General features: G+C 36.9%; 1 pseudogene; it reads left to right on the top strand.

Annotated features, from left to right (window-relative positions):
* The window catches only part of LOC107600355 (N-acetylgalactosamine-6-sulfatase-like), a 51,077-nt pseudogene that overhangs the window by 18,710 nt on the left and 13,273 nt on the right, over positions 1-19,094 (top strand).

The following is a 19,094-nucleotide window of genomic DNA, read 5'->3' as shown; positions in this document are numbered from 1 at the left end:
AAACAGTATCAGTGCATTCTCTTAAAGTGACAGCACTTTCTTAAAGTTAATTAAACAGCAACAACACGGAAATCACTCACTGCTCTTGATTGAATAACTTTTGTAACTTTAATAAGGATTAATTTTTTTATTTATACAGTCAAATATGCAATGTAGTTTTACGTTTGATTACTATATTCAATTTCTGTACCTAAAAACTGTTCTAAAAACTGTCCTACCTAAAAAACCTGAAAAGCACTGTTTATTTTATTTGTAACTTAGCTCTGTTGCATTCCTTTGTATTGTTGCTTGTAGATTATTTGTTCTTATTTTCATTTGACAATATAGTTTTTTCCCTAAACATGGCACCGAACCGTACCAAAACTGTGACTCTAAAACCGTGATACAAACAGAACCGTGAGTAAGTTGAACCGTTGCACCCCTAGAAAGCGCTATATTATGCCTCATGCCTAAAACAGTACAGTACGGACTTTCCTCCATCTCATCCGTTCTGCTTTTTCAGTCACTCCTGAAACTTTGCTGCATGTACAGTGTATGTGGCTGTTGGTCCTGTTAGCAGCACGTAAAACAAAAGTTTTATTCAAATTCTGACTTGAATATAGCCTAGAAAGCAAGCAAATAGCGCTTCCATATAATCACTAAAAAGCTGTCACTCATTTCAATTTATCGCAATCTCACGATGTTCTTTTATAATCAGTGAAGCTCTATGAACTGCAAATAATATCTTATTTACATCGTGTCTACGTGTGACGTTTAGCACCGAGTGAATTCTGACTGTCTCACGCTGAATGCGTGAGAGGTGGTAGCTTAAGGTATTAATATCTTAATATATTATTATATCTTATATTCACCATTTGCACACACGAGCATTATCCGGCTCTGCTCCTCCCGAACGCAGACGCAGGTTTATAAGCCACTTTTTCCTGCGTTTTTCAATCAATTTCTTGACTTTTCCCCCCTTATGAACAACACATTTTCGTACACGATAAAAGCTCCTTGTGCTTTCTCGGTTTGGCCGATTTGAGCATCCATAAACAATGCAAAACACAGGCATTTTGAGTTTCTGCTAGTGATTCCTATGGAGAAAAATCACTTCCTGCCCTCCAGCTGCATTTCGCGCATCATCAGTGATGTCATGTGCAAACAACCTATTGTAACTCCTTGTATATTGGACTACCCCCATCCTCCATGTCACGGCTTCAAATGGTTCAAAATGCCCCAGCCAGATTTTTAACCGGGGTTCGTAAACGAGAACACATTACTCCGATTTTAATGTCTCTTAACTGGTTGCCAGTGTGTTATGGAGTTGAATTAAAAATTTTGCTTGTTGATTTTATGTCCTTAAATAGATAAATAGATATTGTAAATGTGAATAGGTCTGCCAGATGTTTGCGATCCTCAGACAGTATTACTCTGTCATATCCAAGATCAAGATTAAAGTTGAAAGTGACCGTGCGTTTGCGGTGGCCGGTCCTAGGTTATGGAACAGTCTTCCCTTATCTGTGAGATCTGCATCTTCTGTATATGATTTTAAATCTAAGTTACAGTCTCATCTTTTTATTCTTGCATTTAATTCATTATAATTCTTGGTCTCATTTTAACTTATGTTTTAGTGTATTATATTTATTATTCTTCTTTTTATTTTACCTTTCCTCTTTTGTACAGCACAGTGGTTCCAGCTTATTGTAAACATGCAATGGTGAAACCTCTGTTGAAAAAGCCTAATCTGGATACAACTGTTTTATCGCATTTTAGGCCAATCTCAAATTTACCTTTTATTGCTAAAATTTTAGAGAGCGTTGTATTACAGTTACAGAGTTTTTTGGAAACAAATACTACTCTTGAAAAATTCCAGTCTGGATTTAGGAAAAATCATAGTACCGAGTCATTAAATTACATTTTGCTACTTGTTGACTCTGGGAACTCAGTAATTTTAGTGCTTTTAGATTTGAGTGCAGCATTCGACACGGTTGATCATGGCATTCTTTTATCGCACCTTGAAAAGTGTGTGGGCATCCAAGGAAGTGCCCTGAGCTGGTTCAGATCTTATCTTAGTAACAGAACTTTTTCAGTAGGTATTGGTCGCTATGTTTCATCTGTAGCTCCTCTTATCTCTGGTGTTCCTCAAGGCTCTATTTTGGCTCCCATCTTGTTTTCACTGTACATGCTTCCATTAGGTTCAATTTTTAGGAAGCATGGAGTGTCCTTTAATTTTTATGCTGATGACACCCAAATCTATTTACCTTTGACACACAATGACAAGAATGGTTTAGAAACATTGCTTGCATGCTTAGCTGATGTAAAAAAAAATTTGCATTTAAATGAGGGAAAGACGGAAGCAATTGTCTTTGGACCCTCTGTGGGTAAAGGAAAACCAAATTTTTACTGTGGTCATTTAAACTCTTATATCAAACCAACGGTGAAAAATTTGGGAGTTCTTTTTGATTCCTCCCTTAAGTTTGACCAACATATTAACTCAGTAGTTAAGTCATGTTTTTTCCATCATAAACTTCTGTCAAAAGTTAGATGTTTTCTATCTTTTAAAGATCTTGAAAGAGTCATACATGCTCTTGTTTGATCACGTTTGAACTATTGTAATTCCTTGTATATTGGACTACCCCAATCCTCCATGTCACGGCTTCAAATGGTTCAAAATGCCCCAGCCAGATTTTTAACCGGGGTTCGTAAACGAGAACACATTACTCCGATTTTAATGTCTCTTAACTGGTTGCCAGTGTGTTATGGAGTTGAATTAAAAATTTTGCTTGTTGATTTTATGTCCTTAAATAGATAAATAGATATTGTAAATGTGAATAGGTCTGCCAGATGTTTGCGATCCTCAGACAGTATTACTCTGTCATATCCAAGATCAAGATTAAAGTTGAAAGTGACCGTGCGTTTGCGGTGGCCGGTCCTAGGTTATGGAACAGTCTTCCCTTATCTGTGAGATCTGCATCTTCTGTATATGATTTTAAATCTAAGTTACAGTCTCATCTTTTTATTCTTGCATTTAATTCATTATAATTCTTGGTCTCATTTTAACTTATGTTTTAGTGTATTATATTTATTATTCTTCTTTTTATTTTACCTTTCCTCTTTTGTACAGCACAGTGGACAACTCTTGTTGTGTTTATTTGTGCTTTTATAAGTAAGTAAATGTTAAATGCTGATGTTTGTTATGCTTTACCAAGAGCAAGTTTTAGGGCTGGGCAATATTTCGATATAGAACGATTATACAGGTGATCCTCCTGATTTATATCTAGCTATAATGTAGTTATAGTGTTGTTTAGCAAATATATATTGGAGGTAGAATAACTATATTGTGTTGTCATTCCTAACTGTGGTTGAAAATTACCTTTTTTGTGATTAAAGATTTTGCTCATATTGTCCACCTCTAAGTAGTTTAAACGTCCCATATTGTCAAAACTGAAATTTCCTGGCTTTTTTCATGATAACTGAGGTCTAGATGCTGTGTAACTACCATATAAGTTTCAAAACAGTCAATCCACAGTCAAATGCACACAGACTGCATAAAGTAGCTGTGATTTTTCACAAACTGTTGTGACTTCCGTAAAAAGTTGACGTCAGAACTACTTAGTCACCGCCTTCAGTCACCATCTCGAGCACTGCCCACAGTCCCACTCTCCTTTTGCCAAACCCCTAGACAACATCGCGTCCATGCCATTGCTGAGCAACAACAACACGGAAACATGTCGAGAAAACGCTGTTCAGTCTTGATGTCAGGAAACTACATCATTGCACAGTAGGGCTGTGACGGTCGCCGTGACAACCGCCTCAACCGTAGTGCACGTGACGTCACACACTATATAACAAGCATAATACAAAGTTTTGTATACAAGTGTACTAATAGTAACAGTTGCAAATTGTTTTATTTAGACTATAAATCTATGCTGATTCACAAATTACCTCAAATGCCATACACCCCGTTTGATCCTTTAGATTGGCAGGTTTGCGCGCAGGAACATACAGTACAGAATACAGAAACCAAATACTACATCGCCAGTCTGGAATCATTTCCATTCATGTCACACATCCGCATTTATACAAGTGTCTTCAAGTTCACGTGATCGCAAACGCTCGGCTGGTCAGGTTTGTATTTACTGCATTCGGTGTTTGAAAAAAAAAAACATGAATTACCATTCTGAAACATCCTGTTGTAAGTGTGTTTGAGGAGGTGGTTGGTTGTCATTCAGGGTCTGAGTTCGGCTCAAACATGCAAGGCCGGACAACATTTCCCTCAGCAGTGACCATCATTACTGGTGTTTCTATTGACCTTACTTGTGAGTATCACCAATCCACAGCAGGCTACAGCATACATGACCCTAGTTACCTGTGGTTGGCCTGGCTGTGCCTCATTCAGAGAACAACAGGCCAATCAGAAGAGAGGCTCATGAATATTAATTAGACAAGCCAAAAATCGACCTGTTCCTTGCAGAGCTTCTGAGAGAGGAGCTGTAAAAATATATTGATATGGTTCTTGGTACTTATACCGCAAATATATATTCTTAAGGACATCAAGACTTAAAATAAAACTCCAGAAATGTGTCAAATATGTGACCTTTAAACAGGGAGCTGCTAGATTGAACGATGGCGCCGACGCTGATGGCTGCCTCCGTGGCGTGCTCCGCAGTTGTTTTTATGTTTTTGTTAGTTTGTCCTGTCTTTAGTTATATCCCTGCTATCAGTTTCACCAGAGACGAATTGCTGGACATTCGGAAGTACACACCACCCGATATTTCACCGGTTTTCGATTATTCGGATGTTTTGCTGGACGTTGTTGTCGGGGGAGCTGCTGCGCTGATCAAACGCTTCAGGACGCGCAGACGGGGGAAGTGAGCCGGCGCGCTCGTGAAGCTCACATTATGCTTTAATCATCCAGTGAACAAGCCAGAGTCGACAGTGGCAGAGAACGAAAAACTAGCTGGAGAAAAAAACATCACTATTACTATTAGAATTGTTCGCAGTTAGGATTAAATATTAGGGATGCACCAATTTTGCCTAATACAGTTAAGATAATTATTTTCGTGTAATGGCAGATAACCAGTAAATTGCATATATTTAAATTTAATAAAAATTTAATAAATCAATTTGTCTAAATAAATGAAAACACAAAGAATAAAAATACTTCAAATCAATAGTTTTAAGGGCTACAAATGAATTTAGGCACCACAACATTATATTGTTCAGTATGAAAAAATTATATTTTCAGAATTGCTGAAGATATTTGACAGCATTTAAATTATTGGTGTTTTTAAAAATGAATTGGTAATGAGTGTTAGATCATCGCAAAATTAATCTAAATGTAAATATAGCTGAAGTAACCATACACAGTTAAAGATATAGTATACCCCAAAATGAAAATTCTATTACTCACCCTTATGTTGTGTATGATTGCATTACACTTAATAATCTTCTGTGAAACAATTTATTTTATTATTATTATATATTTTTTTTGTTGTTGTTTTTGAAGTCAGTGGTAATATTCTTCCAAATATCTGCTTTTATGTTTCACAGAAGAAGTCAGTCATATAGGTTTGGAACAACATAAGGATAAGTACATGATGATAAGTTTTAAGTTTTTGAGTGGACTATTCCATTATGTATCTAATAACAGCCACTATATATCAAGTAACACCCAATACAGTAAGTTACAAAATCTGTAATATCACCTGAATAACGGATATGGTACAGCTATATCATACATATCTATAAGGGATTTTTTTTAAAACCTCTCATCATAGTAGTTAACCTCGTCCTGCACTGTTTGCACTAAAGACATGAATGATACCTCAAATTGTCTAGCTTTTCTTTTCGGTTGATGAACATTAAAGCAGGCAAAAATATTAAATTGACTTAAAATGAAATACTAAAGACTATTGAAAATGTCTTGCCTCTTGATGCAGTAATTGCATTCTAAAATGCACATTAGCGCGTTAATGTTATCTCAAAAACAATGCCTCATCAAATAGACTAGAAGATCAGGTAGTAATGAATATTAATGGAGCTAATGGAGCGGGACCACTTCTGCAAACACGCTTCATCTATTAGCACGCTATTCCAGCAGCATCCTTCGTGCTGTGAGTTGCATTCTGTCAAACCCTCTGGGACACGTCTGTCTGTCTCTCATACCCACTACACAGTCACACACGCTCCGTTTCCCATTAAAGTCACACAACACGCATACATGCAACCCCTGTCCGCCGTTAGCCTGGGCTGCGGGCTTCTTCTCTGAACGCGAGGGTTTGTTTTATGCCCCATCGGTTGCTTAAATTGCTCTCTCCCGGATGGCCGCTGAATCAATAGCAGCCCGCTTTATCAGCTCATGTGAACTGGAGTGTAACTTCACAAATAATGCTGGCTGATTGCTTGTGAGCTGCCAATCAATTGTTTGAGCTCGCCTCTCACGCCGAGGACGGTGAAGGTTGGACGCTGGAGTTTAGTCCTGATGGTTAATGTGTTTTCGGGAGGTTTCACCTGCTGCTTTAGAGTTGCACACAAATTCAGATGCATTTTCACCTCTAGTACCATTTGGCACATCAGTTTACCTGTAATTTCTAAGCTCAAAGCACTGAAACTGATTTGAATGATTGTGGGTGATGTCAAAGATTAAGCGATAAACTTTTTGCACATATTTAGGCAGTGATCCATACTGCACTTCTATGAAAACAAGGCTTTTTCACCCTCTGGTTTGTTTTCTGTTAAACTCAGTTGAAATGATGGCTTAATAGTATCAGTCACTTGGGTGAATTCCTCTTGAAACCTGTGCAGATCAGTGAGGTGTGAAATGAGAAATTTCACAGTGTAAGTGCTTTGCATCTGATGATCCTCCACGCCACACTTTTGAGCAACAATATGAAGTATTTTAGTGTGCAACACCTCACCTAAGGCTTAAGATACCTGAGAATTCTTCTCCTAAATTACACATTTCACCAGTTTCACTGTACTTAATGTTTAGAAATCTGAGCTTTGATTGACGGCTGGGCTTGGGGAGGAACTGTTTTTTTTTGGCAGTAAAGGGTTGTTGTATGACATAGTTTGAAGTCAAATTTATTTATATAGCACTTCATAGTCTCAAATTAAGCATTGTTTCATGTACTATACGAGTACATGCAGTGTACTATGAGTACATTCATGTACTAAAAATATTTTTGGCCCTTTGACAAGTTGCTTTTCCTCTTTTATAAGTTGCTTTGGATAAATGCGTCAGCTAAATGCATAAATGTAAATATAAATTCAGTTCAATAACTGTCAGTGTTGCGAAGTTCATCAATTATGAATTGAGTTCAGTTCAGCTTTAAGCAGCTCTAAGACAATAGTGTCATTGTTCAGCTCAAGTCAGTTCAATATTGATTTAATTCAGTTCAATAACCGTGTCAGTGTTACAAAGTTAGTGTTATTATCCAGCTCAATTCAATTCAAATTGTGTTCTCATGCGATAGTGTCAGTATAGTTAAATTGATAAGAATAATAAATATTAATTGTGTTTTAAACCTAGGGTTGGGTATCAATTGGGTTTTTTACGATACCGGTGCCAAATTGATACTTTTAAAATGGTACCGGTGCCTGAACCGATACTTTAAAAAGAAGAGCCACGATGGATAACATTAAAGAACATTAAAAATATTGAAAGAAAATATACATAGCATTCACATGCTCCTTGGATGCTCTCATTTCCCGAGTTGTGCTTCCCTTACTCTAAGGCTAATAAATGTATTTCACGATCTGGGTCATTATTTAATACAAAACAATATTTAATACAAAAACCACACATAATGTTTCTACTGTATCTCTGTCAATCACTCTGATATTTAGTTAAAATTAGTGAATCGACTGAGTGCTGTCTGTCACTGTCTTTAATCAGTTCTGTGAATGACTGTATGGTATGCCACGTGCACTGTAATATGTTTTATATTAAATTTTCTAATTGAAAATAGCAACATGATCGTTTTATAAAGTATGCGTTCATATGTGTTAAGGGCTAGATTTTCGCTGGAGAAAACAGCTGTTGTGTGATGAGGGGTGAACGCAGCGAAAACTTTACAGTAATGTTAGATTGGAAACCGATTGCTCCCTCGTAACTTTTAGTAAACTGTATTTATGACAAAGAACTGCATAGATACAGATATTATAGCAATCTATCGATAAACACACACCTTGCATCCCCTGTTTCTGTTTGAGTCCGCTCGCGCTGCGCCGCCGCTGTCTGCGAATTGAAGAGCACGCTGAAAGACTGGTAGGAGACAAAGTCTGCCGCCGTTTTCATGTGAAGTTTAAAGGGGACTGACTCTGAGGCGATCACAAATTTGTGTACAGTTTATGGAGCTAATCGCAATAGCCCTGCTAAAAATTGCCTATAGCGACGCCCATGCTTCTTACGTCTATTTTGGAGAACCAGGACAAATATTTCAATCGATCGCTCAGGCATTTAAGTGGCACCGAAATGAGGCACCGAAATATGCGTTCTGATTCGGTTCTAGTACATACCGGTTACATAGGTGCAGTACCCAACCCTATTTAAACCCCAACTGTGCAAGTCAAAGGTGACAGTGAAAAGTAATGCAAACCTCATCAGTTGACAGTAGTGGGAAAAAAACAACCTTGGGTTAAACCAGGCTTAGCACTTGAAGTGTTGAACAACAAACTTAAAACAACATACCAGAGTTTCTTACAGGATTTTGTTTTTGGAACTGCACAGAATCAACCCCCAAAACCAAAATTTGGGCCTAACAATGTGCTGAACAATAATAATCCATATTATGTTTTTTTTTTTAAATAATGAAAAAAAAAATGATTATTTACACTGTATATTACATTTCTGGATATGTATTTTTAAGTACACATATTAACCAGTTGGATATTAGACTGATTTAAGTTTTACTAACCACGCATACTGTATGTGCATTTTTAACATTTGAATTGCATAACATTTGCACTTCTCACCTCCTTTAAAGACAAACATATATGTAATGTCTAATTACATTACATTATACTGTTGTGTTTTGTAGTGCCCAGTCAAATATGCCAGTAAAAAAAAAATCTAAAACACTCGGCTAATATGTTTAGGAAAAATAACACAATTAAAAGTGTGAGAGCACAATTGGTAGTACAACAGAACAAATGTTGTTATTAAAAGTTCAGCAAACAACATTTTAATATTGGTTACCAGCACCAACAAAATCTAATTCTAAAGACCCCAAAGCATCAGTCTTTGTTTGTGTTTGTGAGTAGAACAATTTCCACCCATTTCCATGATTCTATAATCTGAGATTCCTGTTTCCCTTTTTTTCCCCCCTCATTAAATATCCGGTTTCACTTGGGAATTCACATTAAGGAAGCTAAATTGGTTGTGAACGCCATTTCATGCCGACTTTAATCCAGAATATTTTTAAGAAAGCTTTTTTTTAGCATCAACAAATCCAAGTTATTTGATGTTCGTGCACATTTTTCACGGGTGATCCACTTGCCCCCCTTGCTGTTTCTTTCAAAATGCTAACCTGCTCTCGTTTTTCAGCAGCACAGAGCAGCCCGCACTGCATTATTAATAGAGAAGCGCTGTTGCCTTTGCTCCTTGGGTGCAGGCTGAAGCACTCTCTCCAAACCTTGTGGGATTTGGACTGTTTCATGCCCGTAAGATCAGTGCACACAGACTGCTTCAAAACACAGAGAGCAAGTCACAGGCCAGATCATAGGGGACCGTGTGCTGCCATGAAAGTGTGTGTGTGTGTGTGTGCCACAGCTTGTTACCCAGTCCCTGGGTGACACAACACAGTCTTTTATGTATTCATAATCGCCTTATAAATGACCCTCCAAACATATGCTTTTGTGAAGAACACCAAAATATTAAAACAGAGCTCATTTGGAAGGAACTCATCTTACTTATCAGTTCCCACAGGGCACAATACACAAATAAAGCCCTGCGGACTTTCTAGGAGGTAGGATTCACAATAGCCTCCAGCTACTGAAAGCGCGCACACACACACACACAAAACTCTTCTGTAACCTTATTTGTTTTGTTTTTAAAGCGTTTTATTAATTTGAGGATGGTTTGCAGGGGTTATAGCAACTAGTGGACTAATCAACTTTAGTTCTTCCACTAGTTGAAGCTTTGGGACTGTGTCTTGTTGTGGATCATGTAACTCCAGTTCTGCTTGTTCTGTATGATGGCAGCCACAAATCTAGTGATAAATAATCATATATTTAAATTGGGTGAGCAGATCACAAGAGCACAGTGTCTGAAGTCTTCATGTCGTAGGAGCAAAATATAAAGGAAAAAGCCAAGAACCCACAGCATATCAGTGAATATACAGTGGGAATAGAAAATAATCACCCCCCCCCCTTTTAAAATAATCACATTTTGTTTCTTTGCAGCCTGAAATGAAGACGGACAGAGTTTTTGTTTTATCCAGCTGTATTTACTCAGTGCAGCTTATAACATCCAAGTGAAAGATATAACACCAACATGTCAGAAAAAATCAAAATAAAAAAATAGAATCACTGAGTTGGAAAAAGAATCACCCCCTCCTAAAAGTGACTTGTAAACTCAATCAGGTGTAGCTAATCACCTTCTCAATGACACACAAAGCCATTTGATTAGCTCAGAATGAAAAGAGCTTGCCTGGAGCATTTCAGTTCTTGGTAGTGCAACTGAAGCAAACAATCAACTATGGATGGCAAGGCACTGTCAAAAGATCTCCGGGAGAAAGTTGTGGACAGGCACAAGTCAGGAGATGAATACAAAAAAAAATAATTCAAAGGCTTTATCAATGCCTAGAAGCACAGTGACGTCTATTATTAAGAAGTGGAAGGTATTTGGTTTAACACAGACCCTCCCTGGATCAGGACGTCGCTCCAAACTGGATGAAAGAGCCAGGAGGAAACTGGTCAGAGAGGCTACAAAGAGGCCTACAGCAACTCTGAAGCAGTTGCAGGAATATATGACAAGAGTGGGCATTGTGTGCATGTGACAACAATATCACAAATTCTCCACAAATGTGGCTTGTATGGGAGGGTTACAAGAAAAAAGCCACTCATCAAGAAAGGCCATATGCAGTCACGACTGAGCTTTTCCAAAACGCACATTGAAGATTCTGAGGCAGATGAGGCTAAAATTGAATGATTTGGCCTCAATACCAAACGTTATGTCTGGTGGAAAACCAATACAGCTCACCATCCAAATAACAGCATTCCTCCAGTAAAGCATGAGGTGGTAATATCCTGTTATAGGGGTGTTTCTCTGCAGCAGGGACTGGAACACTTGTCAGGATAGAAGGAAAAATGGATGGGGCAAAATACCGTCTAATTCTTGAGGAAAATCTGCTGCCCTCTGCCAGAAAGTTGTCAGTGGGAAGAAGGTTAACTTCCAACATGACAATTTTTTTGTACCCACTGTACTTTTTTTGCAGTGTAACATCATTACATTTTACTTGAATAGATGAATGCAGATAGCAAAATGCACTTCCATTTACACCTTTATTAAATGTGGTCAGAATTCATCATAGACAACCTCTAAATGTGCTGACAGAAAGTCCATTTCACACTGTCAAGATCCTTTAAGCAAACAGGCACTGGTAAAACATCTACTATGCTTTGGGGTCATTCTGTGTCAAATCAACAAATTTCAGAAACTTTCTTGGCTAAAATGTTTGATTTTGTTTAAATTTTATGAAGAAAGACAAACAAAAATAGTAATGAAAGTCAAAATATTAAATGTCATGAATGAATATTTACTGAGTAATTAATTTTGAAGAGGGGGTTTTCACCTGAGATTTGAAGCCAAATGAAAGGGTGTATTTGGTTTTCAACCTTTGAAAATTGGTAAAATTTGGACATGGAGTCACATTGAGATACCCATATCTCTGGGATTGAACCATATATGGCCTTAAAAATTAAGATTACAAAAGAAAAGTTATTTGAGAACCAAAATTTTTAGCTATTGTTGCTTCCAAATAGTTTTAGTCAAAATAAACTGTCTTTGAATAGCTGTCAAAAGAGAAGGATTTTTGCTCCCATAAGGAATTAAAACCAGCAGGGACGAACTGGATCATGCTAACCAACCCCATTTCATATTGTTAGTAATTTACATAAGAATATACAACATACATTTACAAAACATTGACTCTATGAGTATTTGGAATAGTTGCCTATGTAATGCATCTCATCTTCTTAACTGAATTTGTTTTAATCTAGGTCAGTTTCAGCTGTGTTAGTAATATAGTGAGTTGACAACTAGTGAGTTGTGTGTTTCAGGAGGAAGATCAATGTTCTCACCTTGTTTTCTAAACAGGGTATAAACTTCTGTCCTGGCCAGGAGGTTCCTGGTGTGACCACACACACGCAAGAGGAACACACCATGCAACCACTCATCTTCCATCTGGGACAGGACCCTGGGGAGAGATACCCAATCAGGTTGAAGATTGGACATCAGATGTCAAGAACCAAACTATTAAATATGAATTGAGTGCCTTAAAGGTATAGTTCACCCAAAAATGAAAATTACCCCATGATTTACTCACAATCAAGCCATCCTTGGTAAATATGACTTTCTTCTTTCAGACGAATACAATCGAAAAAAAAATGTCCTGGCTCTTCTAAGCTTTATAATGGCAGTGAAGGGTGGTCGAGATTTTGAAGCAAAATAAAGTGCATCCATTCATCATAAAAAGTGCTCCACACGGCTCCGGGGGGTGAATAAAGGCCTTCTGAAGTGAATTGATGCATTTGTGTAAGAAAAATATCCATATTTAAAATTTTATAAACTGTAATCTCTAGCTTCCGCTAACTGTCGTATGCGCGTTCAAGAGAGAGTGGCGTTCCAGTGGATGAAACAGGATGTAGGCATAGCATAATTTTCGGTGAGAATATGCTAGTCTCGCGAGAACCAAGCAGTCGCCTTAATCAGAATCAGAATCAGAATGAGCTTTATTGCCAGGTATGTTTTCACAAACGAGGAATTTGTTTTCATGACAGAAGCTTCCGCAGTGCAACATAATGACAGCGACAGAACAAAAACAGATAATAAAAGAAGAATTAAAAAATAACAATATATAAAATGGGTAAATCTGCCCTGGATATGATAGGCTGATGTACAGCTTGAACTGAGGCACTACAGCGATCGCTCATGCCACATTAAAGAGCGCCAAAACGCTATTTATTGTTTAAATGTCGTTACAAATTTGGCAGAATTTTGAAGCTGATACTTTGTTTATTAAAAGGCAACAGAGCACAAAGCTTATTGTGATTATTGGACGGCAAGTGCGCTACAAATAATATGAAGTTCACACATGAACAGAACACAGTGTCGACTGAAGATCTTGATAATAAGGAGCCTTATTAGAATCGATTATAAATGAGAATTGTTAACGATATTGTTAATGTCCACACAACTGACAGCTTTACCTGTTGTAGTTTGTTCAAGTTGTGCGAAATAGACACTGCTTTTCTGCACTTTTACTTCGCAAATCTCCGTCATTTTCAATCTCTCTCATGCTGCCATAACTGGAGAATCTAATCGCCAGTGGCGTTCTCAACAAAAATATCACTCACAAATTAATATTTTTGGTCGCGAATGCGGCAATCTTAGGAGCAGTGTGGCGCCCAATATTAATAATTTTGTTATTAAACAAATAACATTAATAGTAATATTAAACATTACAGACACAGGTAAATGCCATTGTGTAAAAGTGGTCAAATTACATTTAAATGTTTTGGTATCATGACTAACTTGCAAATTGTTGCTCTCTTCTTGCTGTCAGTTCCAAACCAAGAACCTTTGAGTTTGAGCAAATATCAAGCTTCCACATCATTTGAAAAGGGCATATTTCGCATGTTTTGTGCCTTTATGACAGTAATGAAAAATTGAGAGGCAGTGAAGCATCAAAAATCATTTAGTTAAATTGAAAACAAATGGAATTCTTAGTTTCCCAGAGATGTTAATTCTCTTTTAAGGTCTATACTTGATGTTCTGTAGGAAACTGAATTAGCTTTCCACTTTATTATTCTAATCCTGTTGGAGCACACAAGTGTATTGATATGGGGCGTATGCACATACCAGAAACCTCATCGCTGGCGGAATGTATGAACAACAAGAAAGAAACCACTGAATGTGGTTAATCAGTCATTCCATCCAAACTGTAATGAAGCACTGAAACTACATGGACACAGGTCTAGAATGAGCCCACGGTCTGTGACATGTTTGTCCGTCTCGGTTCTGCACAGCTCCGTGTACATCAGCTGGCAGTGAGCTGGACATTTGGGGTCGATTGATTGTGCAGTCCGCAGAGGGTTTATTAAATGTGACTCTTTGTGAGCTAAAGATGAAGTTGTGCACATAAGTTTACATACCCCTTGAATATGCAAAACGTTCATAATTTTGACAAAATAAGAGGGATCATGAAAATTGCATGTTATTTTTTATTTAGTACTGTCTTGAATAAGCTATTTCACATAACCAATGTTTATATATACTCCACAAGACAAAATAATAACTGAATTTGTAAAAATGACCCTGTTCACAAGTTTACATACCCTTAAATCTTAATACTGTGTGTCATTTCCTGGATGATCCACGACTGTTTTTATGTTTTGTGAATGTTTCATGAGTCCCTTGTTGGTCCTGAGCAGTTCAACTGCCTGTTGTTCTTCTGAAAAATCCTCCAGCTCCTGCACATTCTTTGGTTTTCCAGCATCTTCTGCATATTTGACCGCTTTCCAGCAGTGACTGTATGATTTTTGAGATCCATCTTTTCACTCTGAGGACAATTGAGGGACTCATACATAACCATTACAAAAGGTCAAATTGATGCTTAGTAAAGGAAACACGATGCATTAAGAGCCGGGGGGTGTAAACTTTTGAACAGGAGGATGTTGTGTAGATTTTTCTTATTTTGATTAAAATACATATTATATAACACATAACATATTTTTTTCATTTAGTACTGCTATTCAGAAGCTACATAAATACATACATGTTTCCCAGAAGACAAAATAAGGACAGTTTACCCTGATCGTCCAATTCAAAAGGGTTAACACCCTCCAGCTCTTAATGCATCGTGTTGCCTTCTTGAGCATCAGTAAATGTTTTGACCTTTTGTAATTGTTATGTACAAGTCCCTCAATTGTCCTCAGAGTGAAAAGATGGATCTCAAAGTCATACAGTCACTGATGGAAAGGGTTCAGATATGCAGAAGATGCTGGAAAACCAAAGAATGTGCAGGATCTGGAGGATTTTTCTGAAGAACAGCAGGCAGTTGAACTGCTCAGGACCAACACGGGACTCATGAACAATTATCACAAAACATAAAAACATAAAAACAGTCATGGATCATCCAAGACATGACACGCAGTATTAATATTGAACAGAGTAATTTTTACAAATTCAGTTATTATTTTGTCTTGTGGAGTATATATAAACATCTGTTATGTGAAATAGCTTATTCAAGAACTAAATAAAAAACAACATGCAATTTTCATGATCCCTCTTATTTTGTGAAAATTATTAACATTTTGCATATTCTTCAAGGGGTAAGTAAACTTAAGGGCACAACTGTATATATACATATATATGTATATGTATATGTTGCTATTGCAAAACCATGAGTTTTATTTTTATTTTACACTACAGCGTACAGTACATTCGTGTCATTGCCCTCAACCAATTTTGGTTATACAGACGTTTATGGAAAAATAAATATCTAAGCTTTGTCCTGGCAGAAACCTTAAAGATGCCCCTGACAAGTAATTTGCTGTGTTAATTGAAATAGAAATAAAAAAAGAAAACCGAAATATACTGATAGACTAAAAACAAAACAGACAGAACAGAATTGGTAAAATAATTGAAACTAAATAATAATATGAAACTGAAAACGAAAAAAAATATCTAAACTAAATCAGGTTAAATCTAAACAAAAGTATAATAACCTTGGTACGGAGTGTGTTTTGTATCTGTAGTGTGTGTTTTTTTGTTCTAAAAGTGTCATGACACTTTTTTCCCCCTGAGATTAAAACACATTGTTAGGATTTTTGGTGATTTCTTAGTCGATGTGTATTCTTAAACTCTAGTGGTTGTTGACATCAGCAGTCTCATTCATGAGTCTGCACTTTATCCTATGAAGTCTGCAGGCTTGTAATTATTCATGACATTGTGTGACCTTTTCCTTTAAATTTTGAATTTATAACAAATGCCATCCATTCTTACTGTGAGTGTGTTAGCAAACCGCTTATATCAAACTTTGTGAATCAATTCAGATGCAGTTCCTAAATTGTAAAAAAAAAATAAAAAATAAAAAATTGTGAAAAAAGTGTATTAATTTACAGATTTGTATATACATGTTTTGTGAGCTTACAAAACCTAAAATACCTCCTAAAAAACTTCCCAAAAACCTAAAAATAAGTCCTGTAATTGCGTGCATCCAATTGGAGAATTCAGACAAATTGTAATAATAATAATTACTGATATTTACTGATAATGATACTGATAATTACTGATACTGAGTTTCACTCTCCATCAATCGATCTGTGCTATTTTTCAATTCATCTCAATGGATGCGCAGCGCACCTGTATTTGACGCACCGTAAACTAGTGTGAAACTCGCCGTTGCTTTGCTGAGAGCACTGTTTCTCTCACACACGCAAAGAAAAAGACTGAAAGAGAGCGAAAGACTCTTACATACCATGCTGATTTGACGCACTACATTTAAACAATATACTTTGTTGTATTTTCCTGTCAGAATAATGAGATACTGCTGGTTTCTCCGGTAGACAACGTGATTAATATGCATGAACCCAGCAGCTCATTAATCCTTAGTGTATGTATATATGTATGTATATATATATATATATATATATATATATATATATATACTGTATGTATAGTACATCAGTCTGGTAAATAAACTAAAAACTATTTCCTAGCCAATGGTGATTCTATTGCCAAGGTGTGCGTAGAAGGTTGTAAAGTATTAAGAACAAAGTTTTCATTTATAACATCAGCATGTGTTTTGTTCTGTGCTGATATGACCTGCCTTTAGTTTGATTTGTTTCTGTTTGTTTCTTCAGTAAGATTAGTCTTTGCCCCCTCAAGCCATCTTTCACTCAAGCCACTCTCGTTCTTTATCTTTCTGTCTTCATCTGTCCTCATCCTTCTCTCTATCTCTGTCTTTTTCTCTCTGTCCAGCACATACACTCGTATCGCTGTCTCCGTCTTTATCATGCACTGGGTGTTTTAGGGGCCTACACTAAAGAATAGAGAGAGCTGCGAATCCATTGCTCTCAACAGAGATGCTGGATTGCAAGACACACAGAGGAAAATCACAAGGGTTTCTGAAAGTGATGCTTCACATGTGACAAAATAATCTGAATATTTTTACTTCTGCTGCATTGCACTCTGAGGTATTTCAGACTGGTGGGTCCAGCTTTCAGAAATCTAATTCACTGTTCTTGTTTTATTTCAAGTTGACCCAGATTTTTCCACAACTGCCAAACATAACTTACACATTACACTCCTTCATTTTATGTGCATCATTTTCGGCATCCTTTTATGTGAAGAACTGCAAAATTAAATATTTTTAAAATCAATTAGATGATTTGATGAACCACAAATCAACGAATCTGTCTTACGGATGCCTTGTGTAATTAGGTTGCTGTTGGGTTTGTGTTCAGAATGCATGACTCTGAAGCATTTGGGGAAAAAATACAGTATAATAAATATAATAATAATAATAAACGTCTTAAAAATACAACGTAGTGGTACACTTAAATAACATGATGCAATGGCCATAGACATCCATGTGAATGGCTTTAACAGCAGTGCTTTAAAGCAGATCAATTGAAACACTTTTCCAAGTATTTTAGCATGTTTTTTTTTTATCCTGATGTAAAATCCTTTCAATTTAGTCTTGTATATGTTCATATTAGTCCACTTTGTCTGAAATGGTGTACAATATTATTTAAGGAAAATGGCATTTTAGTTGTAAAATGCCATTTAAAAAAAATGTTAAAGGGGTCATATGATGCTATTTTAAAGATCATTATTTTGTGTATTTGGTGTAACAGAATATGTTGACATGCTTTAATGTTCAAAAAACACATTATTTTTCAAATACTGTACATTATTGTAGGTCCTCTATGCCCCGCCTCTCTCAAAGGCGTAGTTTTCAACAAAGCCCCCTCCTTTGACAAGCGCAGTCTGCTCTGATTGGCCAGCTGACCCAGTGCATTGTGATTGGCCGAACACCACAAGCACAATGTCGGAAATGTAATGGCCCTTACCATAATCGCAGCTTCAGCTTTCAAAGTAAATATCAAGACAGTTAATAATGTCGTTAGTTTTATCATCAGTTCAAGCCCGAACAGGCAACAGAGTCACGTGACAGACACAGTTATGATGCAGTACACAAGCCGCGGTTAAGACAGCTGACGTGCTATGATTTCTGACAGGCAGTTCACTCTCCTGTGATGTGACCCTGTTCCCCTCACACACACACACACACGACGTGTCACTTTGCGCTGCGCAAAACTCTGCATTTGAACAGTCAGTAGCAAATACTTAAACTGATAACAAAACATACATACAGTCGCTGATTCAGAAGCGCCAGATTGTCATAGCAAAGTCAGAATTGACCCTTTTTTTAATTTTTTTATTTTTTTTTAGAAATAGCCTTTGCACACAGCCAGCCTTGTACTCTTCTAGGTTCAAAAAACTGTCGTCCATAAAATGCATTGCACAAATTCGAACATCTGGGTTGTGCTGTTCTGTTGTAAATAAATCTTAACCAATGATTCCTAATTGCATCTACTTCCAGAAGGCCAAATAAAGTGCTTTTGCTTTCGCACTGAAACACAGCATCTCCCTGACATGGCTGAATCAACACTACTGCTGTTTCTGAAACCACGCCTTCTTTCTTTGCGTGCACATTTGGGCGGCATTATGCTAATATTTCCACATAGTGAGGTAGATATGTGGGGGCGTGTTAGAACGAGCCATTTTAGGTAGGCGTGGCTGAATCTTAACTTTTATATTTAATATTTGAGTAAATTGAGACTTTAGTCTTTGCAACTTTACAGATCTTCTTTATGCA

The sequence above is a fragment of the Sinocyclocheilus grahami genome, unplaced genomic scaffold (genome assembly GCF_001515645.1).
Source record: "Sinocyclocheilus grahami isolate Dianchi unplaced genomic scaffold, SAMN03320097.WGS_v1.1 scaffold282.1, whole genome shotgun sequence".
NCBI classification, from domain to species: domain Eukaryota; kingdom Metazoa; phylum Chordata; class Actinopteri; order Cypriniformes; family Cyprinidae; genus Sinocyclocheilus; species Sinocyclocheilus grahami.
Note: the sequence above shows the minus strand (reverse complement) of the source record. Positions and strands in the feature narration are given on the sequence as shown.